This window comes from Saccopteryx leptura, chromosome 1 (assembly GCF_036850995.1).
Source record: "Saccopteryx leptura isolate mSacLep1 chromosome 1, mSacLep1_pri_phased_curated, whole genome shotgun sequence".
Lineage (NCBI taxonomy): Eukaryota > Metazoa > Chordata > Mammalia > Chiroptera > Emballonuridae > Saccopteryx > Saccopteryx leptura.
Window position 1 is genome coordinate 151406059 of NC_089503.1, and position 20599 is coordinate 151426657.

The 20599-nt window shown below is 48.3% G+C and overlaps 1 protein-coding gene and 1 non-coding gene across 3 annotated transcripts in view; one reads left to right on the plus strand and one right to left on the minus strand.

Annotated features, from left to right (window-relative positions):
* ARL15 (ADP ribosylation factor like GTPase 15) overlaps positions 1 to 20599 on the plus strand; it is a 371944-nt gene that overhangs the window by 344275 nt on the left and 7070 nt on the right. The gene's annotated exons all lie outside the window — the stretch shown is intronic.
* LOC136390188 (U6 spliceosomal RNA) lies at positions 11294 to 11400 on the minus strand. The gene has a single exon (XR_010748622.1). It is a non-coding gene; the product is annotated as a U6 spliceosomal RNA (small nuclear RNA).

Sequence of the window (20599 nt, forward strand, 5' to 3'; positions counted from 1 at the left end):
GTTTCTTTTTATGGATTATTCATGGAAACTTGCATGATGTAGAGAAGGGTTTGTGAAACAATAGCAGATTTCATATCTCTCTCTCTCTCTCTCTCTCAAGTGATCCTTTCCTTCTCAGGTTCCCTGGAGACACCCAATCTAAGCAGTCCTGACCGAGAAATGTTGGCAGGTTGTTAGTACCAGGAAGAGAAGCTGTAGGCTACTTGGATAAGATGGTGCGCGCGCGCTCTCTCTCTCTCTCTCTCTCCCTCTCTCTCCCTCCCTCCCTCCCTCCCTTTTCTGTTTTTTGGTTAGTCTGCACAGTATACACTGGGTGGCAAGAGGCAGCCCATGTGATTATGTGATTTTTAGACTCATTGTGACAATTTTATCTTTTATTAAAAATTCAATTTGAGCCATGCTGATAACCCATCTTTATTAAAGCCAGATTCTCCAGCTACTTAACACTCTTCAGCTTCCATCTGAAGCTTCCTATGAAGTCACTGGGCTCCCCGGTGGTGTTCAGGATGAAAAGAGCTCATGGTAAATGGCTCCGCCAGTCCTGAGAACAGGTGTAAATAGAGCACTTCAGGGTGACAGCCCGTGAGCGCGTTCACCCACGCTGTGCCTGCTCCACTGCCGCGGTAGGAGAATCGAGGCTCTGCGGTGCCTTCCTCCAGCGTGGGGCACCCCTGCCACGCACAGCTGCCAGGGCTGAGAGGCAGACCAGCATGTGCATCGGCTCCAGAAAGGGTGGGGGTGTAATCCTCCCATGATGGTGGCCCTCCGGGCCTGCAACCCCATCACCCACAGCCAAGTTCCTCAGCACCGCTGTATGTGAAGTGTTTGCTCTCCAAGACTCTTACTATCTTTTGGGATCTAAGTTTAATAAAGGGCATTAATCTTACATAATGATTTTAAAAGGCTATTTTTTAATTAAGATGCGTATTTCTAGTTCAGTGGGTTGGTAAAAGGGTTCCCCGTTCTTATTTGCTGACAAATGTGCATGCATATTGGACAAACTCTAACATTCCAATTTTATCATTTCCAGTGTGCTCATTCTTTATAACAGTGTTGGAGCGGGGTCAAGGGTACGCACAGTCACCCCAACTTCTGGTTGACTCTTACAAGACACACACATTCTGCTGCTACTTTTCCCCAGTGACCACAACGTCCACTACTTGACCGAACGCTTGACATTTCAGGGCAAGGCAGTTAGTTTTAAAATACTCCCATTGAAGGGAAAATAATACTTACCCCGGCTTCCTCCCTCCGTGCCCCTCCCCTTCCATCTCACCAGTCTGCGCTCTTCTGTATTTCGTGTGTTTGAACTCACTCCCCTATCTGGAATGCTTATCTAAACAGAGAGTTAGAGCCCTGATAAGTTGGGCGGAAGGAGTTGTTTCCCTTCCTCTGCATGGAAACATTAAAGCTGACCTTTCTTGGGGGTTCTATATTTCTAAATTAGGGAAGGAAAGAACTCAACCTCAGAAACAAAACCGCACTGCTGTCACTGGCGTGGAAATCCGTGGGCCCTGTACAAATTGGCATTCATTCGTCTTAAAAGTTGTCATCCACGCTGTTGTGGGGTTTGGGTGGCCCTGTTGCAGTAGGAAGTCATTTCGTCCCTGAGAACAGTGGGCACTGGTGGCGTTGGTGGGCACAGGGTTGTCTGCGGAGTGGACGCCTGCAGGTGAGAGGAGACGGGCGGCCCTTGCGGACCCGGCTGAGCACTCATCCCAGGATTGGCAGCAACACGTTGCCCCAGAAGCCATTTCCTGGGATAACAAGGCCCTTGGGACTTCTTTTTTTCCAAGTTTAACCCATAAGTACACCCCTACCCTTACACACACACACACACACACACACACACACACACAGAATAGGTGAATAATTATGACTGATCAGTAGTGCAATTGGGGTAACTTGCGGTATTTGTTTACAAACTCGTCCAAGTTGAGTCACATGGGTGCCTCACACTTCGGAAGGGTCCTCAGCAAAGCTTGTTCCTCACCTGACCCTGGCCTGATTTTCCAATTCTCACCCCTTAGCCCCTTTCACAGTGAGTGTGGAGAGTCAGAAGTGAAGGATAAGACCTGAGGAGCCAACGGACCCTTTACACAGGAAGATCATGACCAGAGCAGTGACATTGAGTTTCTACCCAAATGCTTGCATTTACTTTGCAATTTAAATAATAATAATAATAATAATTAATCCAGTGCTGGTCCTAAAATACTGCCCTCATTTATTATCTAGACCCCTGGTCGGCAAACTGCGGCTCATGAGCCACGTGCAGGCGCTACCTCAATAAGGAATGTACCTACCTATATAGTTTAAGTTAAAAAAATTTGGCTCTCAAAAGAAATTTCAATCATTGTACTGTTGATATTTGGCTCTGTTGACTAATGAGTTTGCCGACCACTGATCTAGACCACTCAAGACCCCATCTCCTGGGACATTTCTGGCATTCAAGGTCATCGTATTCAGATGTCAACTGTTGTCAAAGACCCGTCTCAGTCTGGCCTCCTTTGGGGTGGCTTCAGGAACATGCGCTGCCCTTGGCCCGTGGCTATGCTGGGTGTGAAAGCCAGAAGTGTTTTGAGGGGTGGATTATGCCCCTCGTATGTTGCCTCCTGAATGTTCACCCACATCCAGGGCTTTTACAGTAAACCACAGAAGTATTCCTTCCCAGTTGAGGACAAAACCAAAGGAGGAAATTAAAAGCCCCATAGAAAAATGCAGAAGTTAGCAAACCAATTGCACATACGCTTGTAGTGATTTCACTGTGCAGTTAGGTTATAGACTTGTGTTGATACCTTGGAAGTTCAATGGGCCTTCGAAAGGGGCTCAGTGTCTGTGTGCTGTCCCCCTCACTGGGCTCCACCTCTCCCCTGCAAAAGTATAGGTTACAACCAGATCCTTAGATGGAAAGTACTTCAAGATCTCATCTGCTTTGTATATATATTTGATGTTCTTTCTGAGACTAACACTCTTCGATTTCATTTGCTAAATGTTTCTCAGGGGCCCGCGTTGCTCACTATTGCGTTCGAGCCGGGTTTTAAGAGCTCCATATGTGTCTGTACGCCGTCCCTGCTTGCAGCTTTAAAAGCTTTCCTCTCCTCTTTGATGATTGCTGACATCCTGCTGAGTCCAAACGGCCTCACCTGTACACCTCCAAACCTGGACCTCTCTCGTCACATTTACGAAAATATTTCTGATGTTTCCCCATCTCCAGATACCTTTACAATTATGTCTTTTTTCCAACTCGGCCTCTGTCTTCCTTCTCCCAGTGCACCCTCCGCTTCACCCCTTACTTCATGGGTAGCTGCGCACGTGGGGGTCATGTTTCCTTGGCCGCGGAACAGGCTAAAGCCTCAGCTACCCGTGGCCATGCGTTCTCCCTGCAGCGGCCCTGCGATGGCTCAGGACGGGCCAGCCAGGGCCACTTCGCCATCCCCACGTGGGACGGAGAGCTGAGATATGGCGTTGTTTGCAAGGAGGAGGCACAGCGCCGTCTTCTGTCTGGTTAGCAAAAGCGTTTTGAAGAATCCAGCTTCGGTTTGTGTTGCCCATGCACACCGGCCACGGCTCATCAACTTAGAAGCCAAAGAGCCCCCTTTGCACTTGGTGATGGCGTTTGTAAATGAGGGTGAGGGCAACAGCAGATCCTTCTGGAAAGCTACCCAGCAGCTGCTCTTGAGGATCTGGAAAGTTTGCCCTAGCTGCTCTTCTCAAGTCAGAAACTAGAAGAAGCACTATTTTCTGGATCAATAAGGTTGTAAGGGTACTGTTGGTATTTTTTTTAAAGTGCCCTGTGCCCTGAGGAGTAAGTAGTCCTGCAGCAGGAGGGGATGGGGATGCTCTCCTCATTTGCAGGCTCTGCAGAGACAGGACCCACAGAGTGGACCCACATAGTGCGTGTTGTACCCACAGGTTGTACCCACAGAGTGCGTGTAGACTCCCCACTAGCGACAATGATAATGCTGATGGGCCGGCCTCAGTGGGCGCTTCCATCTCTGAAGAACAAAGCCCTTGCCTGAAAGGTGTGTCTGTGTCTCATCTCCGCCAGGATGCACTGCGGTCCGAGCCTTTGGCGTGGTCCTCCACGTGCAGATTCCTCAGAGAACGGCTGGATGATTCAGTCCATTGGTATGTCCTTCCACTAATCCTCCTATCTGAAGTGATACCAGAGACACGCTTAATGAGTTGCAGCTCTCAACTAAGTTGCTACAACCGGACCCGAAAGGCTTTTCTCGGGGAGGCCAGCTCCCCCCTTTCCCTTGTCTGCTTACTCTCAGGGCCTTCCAGGGAACACATGGCTGGTCCCGTTCCAGAGGGGCAAGTTGTCCTCGCAGATGCTGTTCTTCACCAGGAAGAAGAGGAACAAAAGCTGTTGTCTTCCCCTGGGACCCTGAACCTGGAGCAAGCCACAGCTCCGTGGGTGTCGTTTGTAGTGACCGCCTCTCTCATATAAGTCTGCCTCTGCCATTCCAAATCCCAGAGGCTTGAGTTAGAGCTAAACCAGCCCTTTGATGTGCGGAGGGAAGAGACGTGGTGAGACCTCAGAGTCCCAACGCACTTATGTGCCTTATGTCTCTTCATGGTGGAAACAGCCTTCGGAGCGGTTTCTGTTGGGTCGGTACCAGCCATCTAGTCTTTGTCCTGGTTTCAGAAGAGATTCCTCATACCTTTTTTTTAATCCTATCAGAATATTTTAAGTTAGCCATGGTTTTTTTTTGCTTTAAAAGACCTATCACCCACTTCTGTCAGAATAAAAACTTACTCAGACATAATCCTTTGTATTCTGGAAGCTCATCTTACATTTTTCTTTCTGTAGTCAATTTCAATGCTTTATCTAGATACAGCCCAGTTGAGGTGAAGGTGGTTTCTTAATGAAATCTGTTCGGAGTTTGTCTTCTTTTTTTTTTTATGATTAAGTTTGAGATTTTCTCCTTTGGACTAGGAAAAGCCAAACTGGGAAACAATGGGTGAACCACAGGTAGTCACCTGGCAAGTGAAAAGCCAACCTGAGAATATATTAATAATAGTCTCTCTTTCTCCTTTGATGTAAAACTTCAAAACATCCGATGCCCTGGTTGATACTGTTGTTCTCCGATCAACATCATTCCAAAGAAAAGGAACTAATGTGACAGGGATGCATGTTTATAATTTTTCCTTTCCCTTTTTCCATTTTTACCACTAAAATAAGTGAATGGTGTGGTCGCCAGAATAGGGATGTAACATATTATGGATCGGGTCATAAAAGTAGCACCTGTCAGAAATAGCATATTCTCTGCAAAATAGAGTAATGTGGACACTGTTTAAATTATTTAATGCTAGACATGAGGGTGGTAGTTTTAAAGTTGCTTTGTTTTATTTTCTCATGGTTTACAAATGGGATGAGCTCTTGAGCGGGTCAGTGGCTGTCAGGTGAATTCACCCCTGTTCTCTGTGCCCACAGCCACCGTGCACATGCTCGGCCCACCTCACTGTACTCACTGTCTTTCTCAGTCCTAGCCTACCCAGTTAGTCTTCCTGCCCCACGACACCACGCCTGCACACGGTGCCTGAAGGAGCAGACAGACGACCCTGGCCGTCCTGTTCCGAGGCGTAGCCTGGGTCTCTCCTCTCCGTGGTACCTCAGCTTGGTCAGTGCCCTGCTCCGGTGTCCCTGCCCAGAAGGTGGGCGAGCGAGGGGGGAGAGGACCCAAAACCCATTTGGCTTTCTTGTTGGCAGCTCGTTCAGCTCCATTCAGTGAACACTCGCTGAGCGCCTACCCCACGCAGGGCCCTGCGCCAGATGTGGGATTCGCCACATGAGTGACGGGTCTGCTTTGGGCAAAGACTCAGCCAGGTCTTCTTCCTGGAGACTTGGCTCCCTCGCAGGGGAGATGGAAACCATGGCCAAGATGAATGAATGAATAAATGAACCAACGCACATCCATATGTGTGTGGGCACAGAACTCGGGCTGAGGCAGCGGTTCGTTCGTGGGGGAGGGGTGTCAAGGAAAACAAAGAAGAGAGGTGACCGAGAAGGGGAGGGAAGTTCCAGAGTGGACGAGTTGGGTAGGTAACAGCCCCGAGATGTGAAAATTCATACTCAGAGTGTTTGGAGAGACAGGAAGCATGTTGAGGCACAGATTCCAGCAGGGCTGGGCTCAAACTGTTTAGTTATAGGTATTTTTCTACCTGATTTTAGAGCGTTGGTCCTGGGAGGACAGGGATCACATTCTCTGTTCTCTGCATCACACACAGACTTTGCTCAGATAACGACACCAGGAATGTGTGTGGATTTAAATTGAACAAACTCGGAGAGAGCCAGGGGTATTTGCGTGTGCGCGTGCGGGTGCCTGTGTGTGTTCCAGTCCCTCTCATTTCCTTGCCCTGCCCACTCTGTGCTGTCTGTGAATAATGAACTGACTCAAACACTCAACAGAAGGGAAGAGGAAGAGATAAGAAGAAGAAAAGTTGACGTTCAGTCTAAACCCTCCTGGGGCTGTGACTTCACAGGGGAGGGCTTGTTTATAAAACATACATATAAGTAATCGGACTTGAAGATAGTGTGATCAGGGTAAATACCACTGGGGAGATAAAGCCTGGGGACCGCAGTCTCTCAGAGAAGGGAGATCTCTCCATCAGCCATGGCAATCAGGGATTGCGAAAGTGGCGTTTGACGGGGTTCTTAGCAGCGGCAGCGGCAGTGGCCACGGAAGGGGCCCAGCCACTGTTCTAAATGCTCTGTATGTCCCCATTCTTCTGAGCCTCTCAATAAGCGCTGTGAGGGAGGTAGGCGTTCTTATTATAATTATCTTACACTCGTTTTCAAAATGAGGAAACTCAGGCCTGGGACAGTTAGGAAATTTACCCAAAGTCAAAACAGCTAGGAAGCAATCAAATGAAGATTTAAAAATAGGTGTTTGGTTCTCACAGTATCACCCACACAGAGATAGGGCAGGGGGCCATCAGGAGAAAGGCCATGAGCAAAGAGCTCCTCTCTAGGAAGGCAAGGCAGGTGTAAGGAGTGACTGCACTGGGCTTGGCTGAGGGGCTGGGGACCAGGAATCTGAGGATTGAGGGTGACCACCTTCCTGAATTTGGATTGCCAACCTCCCATCACAATAGTACCTCCCTCAATGGATTGATGGAAGGGTTTATGAGTTAAGGTGCTTTTTAAATCTTAAAAGGGTGCCCGACACAGAGTACAGTATCTAACGGTGGGTCCCTAGGGTGGCTGAGGGGAGTTGTTAGACTGGAGGGTGGAAAGGGGGAACGAGGCAGATCTCCTTCATCTCACAGTCTGGCTGCGGGCCCGAAGGCTGAGGATGCCTTCCTTGCGGCCTTGACCTTCCGACCACCCCACCCGGAAAAAAACAGTGTTGGCGTCTGTTGTTGGGTGTGTTCATGTGGCATTAAAAATTCCAGATGGCATCTGAAATCTCATCTAAAAGATAAAAACAGGACGTGCTGTTAAAAGTCTACCACCCCAAACACCACAGGGAAAAACAAAATCTCTATGCATGCACTACCACCACCTAAAAAAGAAAGAAAAAATATATGAAAATTATATGTTAAGCATCATTTGTCTTATACAGTAAAAAACTGAACAGTGCCTTGGATTACTCTATAAAAGAATGATCTACCGAAGAATTACTTTTTACTGTGGTACATTCAATCCATTCTCAAAATGAAATAACTTCAGTTGAGGTTTCCTATGCTGAGAAAATTCTGGTAAGTTGGAGTCCATATCCCTTGGTAATAGTGTTGACAGGTACTTCTAAGAAGTCCCTAAAATAGCCCTGGCCGGTAGTGCAGTTCGTTCTTGCATCTTCCCGATGTGGCAAGATTGTGGGTTTGATCCCCATCAGGATACACACGAATAAAATAAAATAAAAGTAATAAAAAGAGAGAAGTCCCTACAGAGGAAGAATGACTCAACACTGGTGACTTTCAGTGAAGCTTGGTGTGTTCTGTGAAGAGGTTGCATGGGGTTACTCAACTCCAGGTGGAGGTGTCACTCCAGTTTCAGGCGTCTACATACACCCCTGCTTCTGCTTAAAAAGGATTTGAAGTGCCTCCCATGAACATGTTAATAATAAAAAATTTGAAATAGAAAATCAGGACAAAGAAAAGCGGTAATAGCAGCAAGCCTGTGGGTCCAGTCGCTGTTCCGATTTGGTCTCATATTCAGTGCTCTGAGTTTCTGGAAGATAAAAGAGGGGAGGGGTCGTGATCTGTGACATGTCTCATTATTGGAAAGGGGCAGGGTGTGTCTTCATCAGGGAAGAGAAAAGCTGTTCTAGTACAATTCTAAAAGACTTTGTCTTCTTGCTGCAGGAGACAGTGACTTAAAGAGAAAGTCATGGCAACGTCTTTATAGTAAATGTAGTTCTGAATTTTTCTGTGGCTTATTCTTGTGGTGGCATTAAATAACGTGAGGACCCTCATATTAAAATGCCATAGAGTGAAGTGATTTTACAGCTTATAGGCTGTACTTGAATTTCCTTCAAGGACAGGATTCGACATCCTAGAAAGGAAGCTAGATGGCCCTTGTGAAATGATGTCCTGTGAAGATTTCTTCTCTGAAGGGGGTCTGCTGCTGAGCAGGAAGTAGAAGGTGTTGTGTCTCGTGCGAGTTACGGAGCTCTAAGCGTTCCTGCATGTGGGGAACCCACGGTGAACTGTGCCGCCCAGTGACAAGGGCGTGGCTTTTCAGTTGGGAAGATTCAGAATCCTGAGCCGTGTTCTCGCCTTCCTGGAAGGTCACCCAGCAGACTATATCTTTAAGTAAGTGATTATTGACCCATATCCCCTAAATGCATGCAGATGATAAAAATTCTGATTTCATTGTGCCAGTTACAAAACAGCTGTGCCTTCTCTCTGTCACATGACAGAGATAGTGTGGTGTAAGGGGAACTTCTGTTCTCAGCTGTTGTGTTCTTCATGGTCACACAACGCACGTTTACTGGGCCTCTGCTGTGAGCTGGGACACCTTCCTGCATCTGTCTCTGGACAGGCTCACTTCTGTTTTCTTTAAAAACATGCCCTCTCTGCTTTTTTAATTTGTTCACATGCATGTTTTGTTTGTTTGTTTGTTTGTTTTCACATGCATGTTTTTAAAGTACAAAACCTACCAGGGCTTGTTTCAAGCTGATAATTCAGAGGGAAATTAAGGAAAAGTTGCTCATCTTTGCTCCTCAGTGTTCCTATGCAACATTATCAATTTGACATGCTTCTTCCGTACCTTTCCCTACGCTCAAATAAGTCTTACCTGTGCAGAGAATGTGTCTAAAACTTAAATGTATAAATGTTGATGATGTTTTTAATGGAGCTGTATTTACTAGGTTGGATGATAAGAGGAATGTGCCCCTAAGGATAACTGGCTTTCTGTCGTGTGTGTGTTTGATTGTTCTTCCGTCTTGAGACAAGGGAGGGGAGGCATTTTTGTCTCCCGGCAGAATAACTTAGGGGCCCAATACCCCACCTTGGGCCAGAACCATTCCTCTTCTGATTAGGACCCAACATGCAGAATGTGATAAGCTTGTACTTTTCTGATGCCAACTTCCCTCTGATGTCAACTTTTGTTTGTATCTGTATAATACAAGTTAGACATGCTCATTAATTTTGAGACTGTGTCCAGTAACATCGTATCAGATCTAAATACATGCTTGGTGTCCTTCTCAAAATTCAGCGCGTGAATATCCTTTCACGAGTTTTTATTAACAGAGAAGTTATGTTTTATACCATTACTTACTGTGCACTCAGTGAGTATACTGAATCCTAGGAACAGCATGACCCTGACATTGCAAAAAGGAAGATTTATAAAGTCTGAGTATGTACTTGTATATATATATATATATGTATGTATATGTATATGTATATATGTATGTGTGTGTGTATATATATCCACCACAGAATATATAGCACTTTCATGCCTATGATAACGCTTGAGGATGATTAGCTGAAGCAAGGTGGATGAGCCCTGGCCACGTAGCTCAGTTGGTTAGAGTGTTGTCCCAGTACGTTACAGAGTTGTGGGTTTGATCCTTGGTTGGGGCACATACAAGAATCAACCAATGAATGCATAAATAAATGGAACAACAAATCAATGTTTCTCTTTCTTTCTCTCCCTCCCTTCTCTCTATAAAATTAATGTGTGTATTAATTTTTTTTTTTAATGGATGACTGTTGAAAATACAGGAATACTTTGTGTGAAGCTTAAATAGCAATGGTACTTGAAATGTTTCTAGAGCCCAAGATTTGCAAACAACCCTGAAATATGACGCAGGGTTTTTCCCATGTTAAAATTGATGGGTGTGGCCAGCCCTTACCCAGGAAAACCAAACACACTCCCATCTTTTCCCAAAATTTTACTCCCAAACCTGAAGACCAGTATCCATAAGTGAACATTGTCTCAAGGAACATCTAAGAAAGCACTCTTCAGTGTCTGCAGTGTACACGTGGGGACATACGCAGTTTGTGGCAGGGACGGGACCTTGGGGGAGACGTTCAAGGTGGGGGGTCGTTTAGTAGTGCAGTGTCAAGCTGTCCCCGCTGGGAGACTGCGCTCCCAACCTCAGTGACACCACCCCAGGGTGGCCCTCCTGTCCTGGAATCTTGAAGGACCCAAAGGCAGAGGCCTTGTCGCATCCGGTGGGTTCACCCCCTCTCTGTCAATCACTGGTGTACGATCCGAGTAGACGCTACACTCACGTTCCTGGAGCCACATGGTCAAAATAGCACTTTATATTCAGTGTGAAATTCTTAAAATGAAACCCAGCTGGCAGATGGGAAGGATGGGTGGGGGAGGGGACTACTGGGTGTGCAGGGGGCTCATCATTTTCCAGGGGAGCTTTTTTTTTATGCTTCGTGCAGACACAGGAATATTTTTAAACATCTGTGATACAGCTAGAATGAATCTCTTAAACCTGAACTCGTAAGAGTCTCATTTATAATCGTTCATAAAAATATAAAAAGCATGAAGAGAGTTAGGCAAGCTATTCCAAATCCTTGCCTGTAAGAGTAGAGTCATTTGCTCATTTAGGGAACTCTTTTTCTACTTAATAAATTATGTCTTTCATTGCTTTAGAAAAGTCCTTGGCTTAATAACCTAATTTGAGAGAGAGAAAAGAGCCAGTCCCGTTCACTTCCTCCTAGATCTCGTGTCAAGAACGTCCACCCTTTACATTGTCCATGTTGACCTGTTCCCTTTCCTTCTCTTTCCCCAGGCTATGTAGGAAGTATCTTATGCCTTGGCAAACCCCATTCCAGAACACAGTCCTTTTTTTTTTTTTTGTAAATAACTTGCTCATATGCCAAAAATATGGAATGCTTCACGAATTCGCGTGTCATCCTCGCACAGGGGCCATGCTAATCTTCTCTGTATCGTTCCAATTTTAGTATATGTGCTGCAGAAGCGAGCACAGAACACAATACTTTTAATTCCTGCTCCAAGCATTGGCAAACATTGGGTCATCCCACATAGCTAGTCTATCAAAGCAGGTTGCCCCTTCTAACGGCCCCCAAAGGCAGTTCAGTTCAGCCTGTGGCCAGGTTACTGCCTACTTGGAGTCTGTGACTTCATGTAAGAAGTCAATTTGAATGCTTCAGCAGCCACGAGGGATTTCAACTCAGTCACCTGCTGTACTAAATGCGCAGCATTTAACGGACGAGAAGTGTGTGGGTTGTATGTAGTGTTTATCTGGAGGAGACGCTGGAGTCAAATAGGCAAGGATTTCTTTCTTTTTTTTTTTTTTTTTTTTTTTTTTTGGTATTTTTCTGAAGCTGGAAACGGGGAGAGACAGTCAGACAGACTCCCGCATGCGCCCGACCAGGATCCACCCGGCACACCCACCAGGGGCGACGCTCTGCCCACCAGGGGGCGATGCTCTGCCCCTCTGGGGCGTCACTCTGCCACGACCAGAGCCACTCTAGCGCCTGAGGCAGAGGCCAAGGAGCCATCCCCAGCACCCGGGCCATCTTTGCTCCAATGGAGCCTTGGCTGCGGGAGGGGAAGAGAGAGACAGAGAGGAAGGAGAGGGGTGGGGGTGGAGAAGCAAATGGGCGCTTCTCCTATGTGCCCTGGCCGGGAATCAAACCCGGGTCCCCCGCACGCCAGGCCGACGCTCTACCACTGAGCCAACCGGCCAGGGCCTAAGGATTTATTTCTTATACCCCCTTTCTCTGGAGCAACATCTTCTGTTCTTCTTGTGTGAAAGATTAGAGGTCATGCACAGGCCTTCATTGATGGACTCTGGAGTGTAGATCCCCTTCTGTTAAATGTGATGAGGACAGGTATCAGTTAATTCATTGGCTGAAAACAAACACATGCAGAAGTGAATGTTATTTGCATGCATCACTTTGTATTAATTATCCCATTATTGGCGTTTACCTTCTCGTTTACAAATAGGTAGCAGAAGCCGTCGTGTGTCAGGCCTTGGCGTTATCTGATTTTTATCATAAACTCTTTGTCTGACTAATGGAAACGTCAATGTGATAAGGGTGGAAAGAAACAGGTAATAATTGCAAGGTAAAATAAGCCCACAGTGCAGAGCATTCCGTTTGCCTGTTCCTGAGGGAGCAGTGCGTGCGGAAGGTAGTGACCCAGGCGTCGGCAGAGGGAGCCGGGGACGTTCCCCGGTGGGTATACTTTTCCGTTTGGTTTCCACTTCAGAGTCTAGAGGACGGGAATAAGTCCTATTTAGAAAATATTTTACAGATGCATTCAAAATAATGTAATATTTGGTTTGTTGTTTTGGGGTGTTTTTTTTAAGGATACTGTATTTAATAATGAGGTGTCCAGTTGTCATTGTCATTTGCTTTCCTAGCTGTGACTATTTTTACAGAAAATGGCGAGGCTGTGGGTGTGGGTAGGCATGGGCTTGAGTAAAAGTTTTTGTTTGTAGTCTCACAAGAGGATTTGAGGTGACAGACACAAGTATTGATTCCTACAGTGGACATGATTTCATGTCACACTCTAAACCTCAGGCTGACGTGGGTATTTATGACTTTCCTCTGTGAGGGCTTTTGATTCAGACAAGATAGAAAGTATGATTTGAAATGCACAATGGAAACACACACACACACACACACACACACCTTATTGGTGCTGATCTGAACTGGTCATTGGAAAGTCAATGAGGACTTGGTTCAAGTGCTTTATCATTCAAAAAAATAAGTAAATGTGTACCTTAAATAATTTATTTTCTTTAAAACATACCAATTGTCCTTATCTTTTGATACGGGTTGTTCCTCGGAGCTTGTGGGCACACATTGGAGTTCTGTACTCTGCCTCCCCCCTGACACACAGCCAGCCCCTGCGGTTTCCCGCGCCTGTGTCTTTAAGGGGAGCAGAGGTGAGGGCGTGTGGGAAGCCATGTGCGCCTTCGGCTCCCCGTGTCTCCCCCAGGTCCGGTTCCTCGGCGCTTTGTCTCCAGGGACTCACCTTTGTTGAGTTCTGTCACAGAACACATTCAATCCGTTTAGTTTTTCAGAGGAATTAAAGTTCTCTTTTTGGGTTCACATGTTATCCATCGGTATCACGCTTAATTCAGTTACTTCGTGCGAATAAGGAAGACGATTGCCCTAACGCGGGCTGGGAAGCCGGTGGGGAACAGAGGCGAGCTGCCGTGACCGTGACCGAGGGCAGCCCCTGGGCCGTGAGCAGCAGCCTCCGTGGGGTGTCGTATCTGCCCGGGTTCGTCTTTGTGGTGCATACAGTTTCCATTATTGTCTCATCCCAGGGCAGTGGGCTCAGGTAGCCCCAAACAGGTGGCAGTTTATGAAGAGAGCTTTTGTTGTAGGAGCTTTTGTTTAGAAACCAGCTGAATATGTGTCCTTATCTGTGATAGCTTGGTCTCTACCTCCCACCCGCCGTAATGAACCCAGCCCCTCTCGGGTCAGTTGTGTGGCCAACGTTATCACTGCTGCAGGGCCTTCTCGGTGTCCATGACACTGATAGTACTTCCGCCTGACTTGACTTAGTGGCTTACATCCTCATGTGTTACTGCCCATCCTGTCCACTGCTGCGCCAGCTCCTTGAGGCCCAGGGACGTGAGTCCTCCCTTCTGTCTCCAGAGGCAGACAGAGTGAGACGGGGCTCCTTCGTACCCTTGTTTCAGCCCCATAGAGCGTCCCGACATGCCCCACCAGCCTCTGTTGATTTGCACTTTGAACAGGAATGGACAGAGAAGATGCACCACCAGGGGCTCCCTGACAAAGCTCCTGGTCTTCCTTCCCGTCCGGCTCCCCGGTCCCCTCCTGGTTCCAGGGCAGCAGCCTGACACTTTGCACGGATAAACCACAGGTGGAGCCATCAACAGGGTCTTTATGCTTTGATTTGTCCTTAAAAGAGCAGCTCTGGTCTGGACCGGAGCTCAGTTGCTTCTAGCCAAGGCTGTGGGTTCCATCTGCCATCGGGGCACATACAGGAGTCAACCAACGAGTGCAGAAACAAGTGGAACAGCAAACCAGTCTCCCTCTGTCTCCCCTTTCCTCTCTCTCTAAAAGTCAGTCAGTAAATAAAACTTTCTAAAAAGAGCCTCTCTGAGCCACACCACTGACCATTACTCATGAGATTCCCATAGCACCCCCTCCACGCCCCTACTTGTAACAACCTGAACTAACTTCAAACATTACTGCATGTCCCATGAGTGGCAGTCAGCTCCTTTCCCCGTTGAGCGCTAGGGTTGGGCTGGTCCTGGGCTGACAGCTGGGACCTAAGGCCACACTAACGATGCCGTGGGCAGTCCAGTGAGTGGCTTTCAGAGCCTTCATTGCTGGTGTTTTCGTGTCTTTGTATCATGGTGTCCAGACTTGTCTTCCGCAGGCTTTGTTCTGAGTTCCACTGGTCCTGTGTGGGGGTTTTGGCTAAACTTCCTCAGCACAGATCACTGCTATTCTTTTCTGCGCAGGAGGCCTGTAAGCCGCTTTCCACACTCATGACTCTCAGAGGCCAGGCCCCGCTGCATTGCCCATGAGGACAGGAACACTTTCCCTGTGAGCAGCAGCCGGGCAGGCTGTGACAAGGCCATTGGTTCCCAAGGAGGCCGGCAGCCGGCAGCTGAGTCTGCCTTTCCCCATCTCTCCTTCCTGTTTCCCTCCCCTCCCAGCGTTTCCATGGCGGCCCCTCAGTGGAGCCAGAGGACAGACTGCTGACACGCGTGTCCCATGAATATCCTTGCATCTGGATGGGGCCTTGGCACCCTCCACCTGGGGTCGAGCCATATTGGGTTGGCCATATTTGCCTGTCTCTTGTGGAAGGCTCAAGAATTGGACTCTGTCCCAGCCTCCAAATGTGGCTGCCATTGGTACAGTGCTCACACAGGGCCACCGTCACACGTGGGTGAATATTCAAATTTTTTCTACTACCCTTGCCTCCTCACCCCTCATGGCTATAAGATTGAGACGGGGGACTTACAGCCTGTTACAGAAGTCGAGCAAGTGAGGATGTATAAACTATCTTTAAAAGACTGTGACTCTAACAAGCTTTCATCATTGTCTAGGTATCTTTCCTCCCTAACGTTTTGTTGCATCAAAGGATCCTGTGCGCTTGCCACTTGTTGGCAAAGAGCGTGGTGGGCACCGGGCTGTCCCAGCAGGGGCAGAGTGACGCCCCCAAGGGCAAGCGGCGGATGTCCGCTCAGGCAGCAGCAGGTGACTGCCATGTGTTTGTGGTGTGGTCACTATAGAACAGAGAGAGTGAAGGATGAGGAGGTGTGACCTCAAACCAATTTTGAAATAGTGCTTTCTCAAGAAAAGTCAGAATAGGAAAGCGTGCAATGATGGTCGTTCATGGGTAAGCTAGCGTCAGGTAGAGGCAGAGGGGAGGGTCTCTGGGGTAAAACCTGTGAGGTCTACACTGAGGCAGGCAGAGGTTGGATTTGAAGAACACCAGGCTTGGGGCCTTCCTTCTCTGAGCCCATTTCTCAGACCTGGGCTATGGTGGAACAGTGAGGTCCTTAGCACAAAGCGTGACTCTTGGACCAAAGGTCCTCAGGCACACCCACCCGTCCCAAGACAAGTTCTCTGGGGGCTGGGGGGAGTGCTCTGCGGTGACCTACTTCAGTCCCTTACACAGACACAATTGTTGGTGATTGATGCATCCCCCCCCGCCCCCAAATACCTCTTACCCTCATAAAATATGGAATTCGTAGCTTCACCTTCACTTGATATCCCCAGGACGTCTACCCACCCACCCGCCTACCCGCCCAGACGTTTCAGTATGCACAGTTAATGAGTATTAAGTTTAAAAAGAAATAACCTTAAAAGAATCAATTTCATGGTGACTGCATCTAGTTAAGCAAGCCATTTAAACACCATTTCGCTCGTGTCTACCAGACCGTTTTATAAGTTCCTGAGCGCTTCACACGCCTGGGTCGTCTCAGACAAGCTAATCAGTCGTCTCCGATGTGCTTGGGGTTTTTCGCACATTCATCCTCTTCCCTGTCTAGTCCGTGCTTGACCAGATCTCCTACATGTGGGCAGAATTTTTTTAAGCACCTGTTCTATTGCCAGGAAAATGTTTCTTTTCATAGACGGGTTTCTTTCTTGTTGTAATAGTTGAGGTCTTAAAATAAAGGAAAACAATAACGGAGTATTTAACCCAAATGTGGGAGATGACAGAGTCAACCATGACCCCTTAAAAGTGGTCAGTACCAAACTAACTAACTATTGTAAATAAATAAGTGTTCTTTGGAGAGAGTGAAGTGGACATGACCCCAGAAAGGTGGGGAGAATAGGTGGAGGTTGTGGCGTGATGGACATGCTGGCCGCCCTTGCGATGATGACCATGTTCTAGACGTGATTGGGAAGCATCTGCCCACACCTGCGTGCACACGCAGGCATCCCGACACGCTCTCTGCACGTGTCCAGTCTCTCCTCGCTTCGTGGCGAGCAGATTCAAGGAACAGCTTCATATACACACGTGTCCTGTGGGTCTTTTTCTGGAGAGGTCCTGTTTTCCACGGTAACGTGTTTTCTTCTTTTCTGTGCACAAAGCAGCTTGTCGCAGCTGCCAGCAGGTACAGGGAGAATGGAGGGCACACCCACCAAGCCTGAGTTTTTAAACTACAGTCCCTGAAATCCCAGCTCTGGCACAAACTTGCCGGATTAGGAGGCGTACTGACAGCTCTTCGATATCCCATCTCCCCCCTTTCCTGACGCGTCAAGGCAGGCTGGAAACGGCGTGTTTGGTGGCCCTTTTCATTGGGGTGTCAGCTCTTTAGGTTTGTTTAAAAACAAATATAAATGAGTGTCCTCTGTATGTCTGGCATTGTACTGGGCACACGAGAGAATAGAAACATTTTTTTTTTATTGTCTGTGCCCTCAAGGAACTGAGGACTCATATTTTCCCTCTGTGCCTCCTTGTGAGTCTAGGGGGAAATGGAGCTCATCCCAGACCTGTGGAGGGGCTTCTTCCCCACCGAGTTGTGCTATCCTAACCCATCACCTTATACAATAATTATTTCTAGTGCCTGTGTTAAAGAGAAAGCAGTGGCTTGTGAACTCAATTTATAATAGCCAGTAAATAGAAACATCCCAAATAGCCATCAACTGAATATGCATGACCGTGGAGAAATGAATGTGAGCGAGCCGTCCAGGGGAGTGTGATTCAGCCAGAACGAGGACTGAGGCTCTGACACACGCCCCAACACGGTGAACCTCGAATGCGTTATGCTCAGTGCAAGAAGCTAGACACAACCGAATGTAAACTGTGTGGTTTCGGAATCGGCCTCTTACACAACAGGTATTAGGATGTACCAGACCTGGAGTTGATTGCATTTATCAATTTAATAGAAGCCATTTTTCAGCATTCTGACTGGAAAAAAGAAAAAGAATTCTTAACAATGTGAGGATGTTTTGGCTATCAGACTGTCTACATGCTTAAAAACAAAAGTAAGTATATTGAATTTATCAGTCGAGTGTTGAGCTGTTTGAGCAGCAGAACGCCTCTTCCTTTAGGGCCGGGCTTGGCTGTTATGTATCTGGAAAGGGCCACATAAGGCATGTCCTGGGCTCTGTGGGACATCTCCATCTCTGTGGTGACCGCCGACTCTGCTGGCGTGGCAGGAACACCGCCGTGGACACGCAAATAGCGCGACTCTGTTCCAGTCCAGCTGGACTTACAGGGAACATCTAGCCCCTGGGTGGTGGCCAAGGTGGCCACCAGCCTTGGCTCCTGTGACTAAGGCCACTTCTCCTTTTCACAGATTTGTGTGTGACCTGAAGGCTTCCCCTTAAGGCAGTGGGAGGACATCAGGAGCATTTCTACACTGACCCTCCCCACCTGGAAAAGCGGGAGTTGAGCCAGGGCCTGGACACACCTGGCGGACAGGATGCTTGCGGGGGCACTGGCTGGTTGTCACTGGTCCCAGCAAACGGTGCCCCATACCTTCCCTGTGCGTCTCCCAGTCGTTGTCTGAGAAGCCAGCTTTTTGGCTGGAACCAAACAAAGCTCCAGGCATCACAAAAAGAGAGAACAGATATGATTTGTCCCCTCACTTGTCGGTTCACAGATTAAGCAAAATCAGATGCTTTTCAGACCTGCCTCCAAAGCACATGAAGTCATTCCCGTTGGCTGTGCCGGGACAGGCCGAGCCCCGTGCAGTGGAAGGCCGGGTGTCCGTCCGTACAATCACTGTCATCAAGTAGACCATTCTGCACACATCAGAGGTTACCGCCAGGGCAAGGAGGCTTTTTAGAAGGACGAGGCTGCATCACCAGTCACCACCTGTAGTCATCCTTCTGGTTTTCACTCACTCCGAGGTCAGAAGGGCTGCATTCGGCTTGAAAAAGAAGCCATCTCATCAGAACCACACTGCCACAGGACACCCGTGACAGCAGGCCCCCGTTTTTCAGCACACCCTCAGGGTGGCCTTGTGGCATTGGTTGACATTGAGTTGTCATTTCCTGGCCCCTGTCCATGCTCAGTGGAAAGACATGAACATCTACTTCTGTGTTGTAATGTCATTGGGATGATGGCAAGTTGGTTTTCCTCTTAGTTATGCCCTCAGTGACATATTTGGTACCTTTCTGAGGATTTCAAAACTCCGCAGGCAGCAGGACAGCTGCTGCGCGCTCTCTGGATGAACCTTTCTTTGAACTGGCTGCCAAGAACGCGCTCTGAAGTCTGGGCGTTGCCCTCACACTTTCTCTCCGGCCCGCCCTGGGGTGGTTGTGCGGCCACGTCCTCTCTGACTCTGGTGGAGGTCACCACTTGAAGCCTGTTCCAGGAGCCCCTGCTGTTAGGACAGTGAAACCAGGGCCCCCGTTGCAAACCTGCGCATGCGGTGTTTATGCCTAGGGCTCTGCTGGGGAGTGTTTCACAGCCAGCACCCTGAAACGGAAATGTCCTGGTGTTTCCCATGCGGATTCCCGTGGCAGAAACACACCCCACCACAGGCAGTTTTATGGCATATATGGCTGGACATCCTTGAGCCTGGGGTTGGAAAGAGAAGGCGTACGAGGAGCATTTCCATACAAGTGTTTCCTCCCAGGGTGACATCGTAGTCCAGTGTTTGCTTCTACGCTGGTGATTACAGAAAGGAGCCTGTGGCCAAGCAGACACCTGTGCCCCTTGTGACAGCCGTGACCAGCATCCTACAGCATCTCCAGTCCCTGCAGGCTCCCTCAACATCCTCTTAGCCAGAGCCCCGGGGTAGATTTATCATCCAGACGGTGCTTTGACCAGAGCATTAAAAACCACTGTGAACCTATCTCATAAAAACAGTAGTCGTGTAGTGTTTGGGAAAACACAAGCTGCATGGTGTGGTCACATCGCATATTAAACATGACAAGAAAACCAGGATGACTCCCCCAGGTTCACGGGCGTTCGCTGAGCCGTGCTCCCCTCGGCTCCCCGGGGTCCTCACCTGCGCCGTGCTCTGGCCTTCGGCGTTCCCTTAACCACCCTCTCCCTGCAGCTCTGCCGACTATCTTAGCTGCTGGCCTCTCGTCGTTGGTTCCAAGGAGCTGAGGTTGTCAGCCTGGACCCCAGGAGACCCAGTTCCTGTTCGGAGACAGAGGATGTGCCTTGATCGCTAAACTTCCTTTTAACAGGCTTTGAGGAAGTTGCTTCCTATTCAGATTGCCTTGCATGAGTTAAGAGCTATCCCAAATAATCGCGTCTCTCTTTGACTCAGTTGCTTTTCTTTCTTCCAGTCGGAGGGCAGTCACAGTGCTCTGAGTGAGGGGGAGGCCTTTAGTAAGCTGTGCGGCCTGGAGCAGCCTGTTAGGGTCACCAGCAAGCCCAGGGTGTGGGGGACATGATAGGGGCGTGACAAACTACTTGTTTTTTTGTTTTTTTTTTAATTTTTTTAAAGACTTTATTTATTCATTTTAGACAGGAGAGAGAGAGAGAGAGAGAGAGAGAGAAGGGAGGAGCAGGAAGCATCAACTCCCATATGTGCCTTGACCAGGCAAGCCCAGGATTTTGAACCGGCGACCTCAGCATTCCAGGTCGACGCTTTATCCACTGCGCCACCACAGGTCAGGCACAGACAAACTACTTGTACCCTTGTCATACAAATGAGGACAGTCCCCATGTCAGGCCGTCATTTGTTTTGGTTTGTGTCACCAGGGAACCCCATCTTTTGGCGTTGGAACGAGGGCTCGGGTGGCCGGT